The sequence below is a fragment of the Mandrillus leucophaeus genome, unplaced genomic scaffold, assembly GCF_000951045.1.
Source record: "Mandrillus leucophaeus isolate KB7577 unplaced genomic scaffold, Mleu.le_1.0 Scaffold481, whole genome shotgun sequence".
NCBI classification, from domain to species: Eukaryota; Metazoa; Chordata; class Mammalia; order Primates; family Cercopithecidae; genus Mandrillus; species Mandrillus leucophaeus.
This window is the reverse complement of record NW_012105154.1, coordinates 2,305,154-2,310,238: the sequence shown is the minus strand read 5'-3', so window position 1 is coordinate 2,310,238 and position 5,085 is coordinate 2,305,154.

Sequence of the window (5,085 nt, the reverse complement as noted above, 5' to 3'; positions counted from 1 at the left end):
ACTGCTTAAAATGAATTGTTATTCTGGAAGCAGAGCCAGAAATCAGAAACATTTGAGATGATTTATTAAGTGTTATCCACCACCTTAAAAAGACAAAATCCTTTTAACTTTTCTTCCCCTGCAACTAACTTTTTCTTTCCATAGCTTGTCTTATTTATTATTTTTATACTCTGCTCTTTTCCTAGAAAATTTCTGCTGTAGTATCTATAGCATTAGAATTCATTGAAGAAAACTACCCAAAAACAAGTGTTATGCATTGTTGTGAGATCTCTAATTCTTAAAACGTCTTTGAAATATATCAATTTTAACCTGTGATTTATGGTTGTTTAATTACTGTCGCAGTGTCATAGCAAAAGGTTAATGTTGGAGCTGAACAGATCTTGTTTAAATCCTGTTTCAAAACTAGCTCTATTCATTCCAACTTGATCTACACATTCATTGTAATCCCAATCAAAATCTCAGAAAGTTATTTTGTGGATATTGACAAAATGACTTGAAAGTTTGTATGTAGATTTAAAAGACCTAGAATAGACAAGACAATATTTAAAAAAAGAATAAAGTTGGAGGACCGACATCACCTGTGTTAGAGACTTACCATAAAGCCTCCATAATCGAGACTGTCATATTGGTGAAATAATAGACAGATAGATCAATGGAGTAGAATACAGAGCCCAGAAATAGACCCACATAAATAAAGCCTGATGACCACTGTGAAAGAGTTAAGGAAATACAATGGTGAAAAGATAGTCTTTTCAACAAATGGTTTTGGAGCAACTGGATATCTACATGTAACAAACAAACAAACAAAAGAATCTAGACACAGACTTTATACTCTTCACAAATACTAACTAAAAATGGATAAAGACCTATGTACATATACAAATCTATAACATTTCTAAAAGATAGGAGAAAAATCTAGGTAATCAGCTTTGGCAATGATGTTTTAGGTACAACACCAAAGCTACGATCCATGAAAGAAAGCATTGATAAGCTGGACTTTATTAAAATGTAAGCTTTCTGCTCTGTGAAAGACATTTTCAAGAGAATAAAAAGAGAATCCACAGACATGGAGATGATGTTTGCAAAAGGCATATGGGATATAGCTTTAATAAACTGGGATATCCATCTTCTCTATAAGGAAACACCTGCCTCAGAATACACATTATCATCAACTCGTAGGCAATGCTTGACTTCAAATAGACAGTGTTTTGCTTGTTTTAGTGTTTTCAGTGACTCTGTAAGTACAATTTTAAGTCAACCTCTTTTATGTGTGATGTTACTTTTGGGATATTTTATCAGTATCAGATAAATTATTTATCAAGGTTTATATAAAATCAATCCACTGGAGTATGACAAAAATAATAAAACTTTAATCTATATTTATCTATACCTCATCCCTCCAAATCTCACTTAAATGTGTTGAGCCAAGCTAGATACATTTGTCTTAGGATGGAGATTTTCTCCATAAATGGAGATTTTTTATATCTCTGATCTTGGCAAATTATATGTTGATTTTACAGTTTAACAATTGTTTAACTGTTTGAGAACACCTTCGTTCAATCCTAAATTCTGGGGAGTCATCTCTTTACATTTTTTTTGGTATAAATAACAATATTCTTTAATGTAAATTTATACCCTCATACATTCTTGAAATTTTAAATATTAAACTAACCACTGTTAAGCAAACTATACTGCAATTAAACATTTTCTTAGAAAATTTTCTTTCTTTTTTTTTTTTTTAATCTGAGACAGAGTCTCACTCTGTTGCCAGGCTAGGGTCAAGTGGCATGCTCTAAGGTCACTGCAACTTCCACCTCCTGGGCTCAAGCAATTCTCATGCTTCAGCCTCCTGAGTAGCTGGGATTACAGGCATGCCCCACCATGCCAGGCTAATTTTTGTTTTTTTTAGTAGTGTTGGAGTTTTGCCATGTTGCCCAGGCTAGTCCTGAACTCCTGAGCTCAGGTGATCCCCCCGCCTCAGCCTCCCAAAGTGCTACTATTATAGGCATGAGCCAGTGTGCCCAGCCTCAGAAAATTTTCTATTGAAATGCTCTTAGGTTATCATCTTTCTTAAACCCTGCTTCTCCTCAAGTATCATCACAACCAACAGCAACAACAATAACAAAATCCCTTAAATAAAAACATAAAGAAGCATAGACTAAATTAAGAGAGAAGATACTCTCCATTAACTATCGAAGCAATTAAGAAGAAAAGTCAGAACTACTTCTGTTATAGCAAAGTGTTTAAAAATAACAACTGGCACTTCCTCACATAGGTCTTTTAAAAATGAGTTGGCTGCATTTCTTTTTAGCCATGCAATATGGGATTTGCAGAACAGGACAGAATATTCCTAAAGAGTTATTCAGGTATGTTGTTCGGCAGTGACCAATAAACAATAGGTCATTTTATTGCTAGGAGAGAACGAACACATAAAGACAAATGGAAATCCCAATACCTAATGACATTGTGAATAGGGCTTAAATCATTAGAAAGATAAAATTAGAGAAATCATGACATATATCTCTGTTATTCAGATTAATTGTATTATGAAATGTCAGGAGATTTTATTTTTTCTCTACTTTGCTTGTGGACTGTTTATACTCTTGAAATGCATCTTAACATTACCTTCCTCAGAGTTCACTATACCTCAAAGATACCAGATACCATTATATTCATACTTCTCATTTATCTGGAAAGAATTGAAAGGAGGAGGGGGGTTTAATTAACCTCCTTGAAGGGGGTTTACTATTAAGTAAAATTGCATTTCCTCTGGTTCTGTGCTTTTGGTGCAAAAATTTGAAGGATGAGGAACAACTTATAGGTTTTCTCTCTTTAGGATTTCTAAGCTCTCTTTGCGTTATGTGGCGATTAGTTAGTTAGAATTTTGGTCCCTACTCTGTGCACAAATGGAGCTGCTCAAAATCTCAACATCTCTGAAAGGTTTATAGCTGCCTTAATAACTGCTATCCAACATGCCAGACATGGAGCATGCAGTTACAAGATACTCATATTCACTAACCAGGCCACCTTCAAAACCACAAAAACCCCCATTGCCACATGCCCAGTTGGTCCTCCTAGTCCCTTTACAAAATCACCAGGAAAAGGGAGAAGAGGACTAAGGCAAAGTTTCTTTACTGGAGTTCAACCCAGGATATTGCCTTCTTGTCTGACATAAACATCATCTCAATATGACTGAGGCTGGATTTCTACATACAACCTGCAGGCCTGTCTGCCTCTGATTTCTGCCCAGAGCTGTATAATGCTTGCAGTATCTGTCCATGTCCTTCACTTGAAAAATAGGATACAATGAGAGGGACAATTATTATGGTCTACTGTAGTGTGAGAAATGTTATAATTTGAATATGTTTATAGAAATATATATAGGAGAAAAGGGGGGAACACAACCTTCACTCTCAAAATCTAAAACTGACTTGTAAAACCTAGAAAGCTAGAGTTGGAAAAACCTCTGAACACACACAAAGAGGCTTTCTTTGAAGTCATTATCAGGGTGTGTTATTAATAATAAATTGAATCAAGAGTATGGTAGTCAAAGAAGGGCCTTGCATTTGACAGAGAAAAATCCAAGGCAGTACATGGTTGTAAGCCATTCATATGACATATGAGTGGCTCTTAGGAGCTGAAACACAAAGCCAGCAAGGTATAAATGGCATCAGGGGTAATCTTGCCTATAAATATTTTCAAATTTATAGTCTTGGGTCAGAAGAACATATTGTGTGAGGAAATACAGTGTGAATAAATGAAAATTGTGCTCCACTGAAGTAAGAAACGGGAAAATATAGTTTTATTTCTCACCTAACATTTCTGCATCATGATATCCCTAAGTGTGCAGCAATAAATCTGAGATGAATCTCAGGAAATGGTGTAAAAGATTTCATTGCTAATCTGTCAGATTTTAGAATTCCTTCATTGAGTTAGAAGAAAAATCACATAGGGCAGAGGCAAACAACATGAGCAGAAAGCCTGGGGGAGACTTTGGCTTTCCTGGTCATATAGTGCAGAAATTTGCAATTGTGAAGAAATGAAGATTAATTTTAAATTACTCTTAGAGTGATGTGTAAAGATCCAGATGTTTGATGTTTGATCATTGTCAATCTTATTTTATTTTATTTTATTTCATTCTAATTTTGAGAGAGTCTCCCTTTGTTACCAGGCAGGAGCAATTCTCCTGCTTCAGCCTCCCAAGTAATTGTGATTGCAGGTGCATGCCACCACACCCGGCTGATTTTTATATTTTGAATATTTTTGTATTTTGTATTTTTAGGGGTGAAACCAATGGGGTTTCACCATGTTGGCCAGGCTGGTCTCAAACTCCTGATGACAGGTGATCCGCCCGCCTTGGCCTCCCAAAGTGCTGGAATTATAGGTGTGAGCCACTTCACCCAGCCCAATCTGTCTTTTAAATAAGGATTTTTATCATTAAATGAGCAAAATACATAAAGAATTATTACAAATAAGCCTACTATTGTTTTCTTTGCCTCAACAAAATATGAGGCCATATAGAAACAATTTTTCTTTGGCCATTATGGATTGTTGGTTATATAGCATGATATCATTGTCCAAAGATAGCCAATATTCAAAGCTTGTTATCTGTAACAATAAGAATTACAATGCCATCGTGTGGTTGGAGGCATTGAGATAATATAGATAAAGTGAACTGCCAGATTCTTGATCCACACTTGTTGTTCAATAAATAGCAACTAAAATTATTGTTCTGGATTCAGGAAGAAAGTTTCAAACTTTGTCTTTGAAAATGCAAATTAATATTTAATGCATACATATATACATATATATGGGTATATTATTATTTCTTTCATATACTTTTCGAAGACTGCGAGCTTTTATTTTTTCTTTGGAGTAATTTTGTTCCTTTAGATTTAATAATTTTTGCTATTTTATTTTCTTTGTTTTCTTTCTATATAGATAGATATCATTTATTGTTATTTATATATCTATGTACAAACTTTTTTTTGTTTGTTTTTTTCAAGGCAGGATGTGGCTCTGTTGCCCAGGCTGGAGTACAGTGATACAATCTTGGCTCACTGCAACCTCCACCTCCTGGGCTCA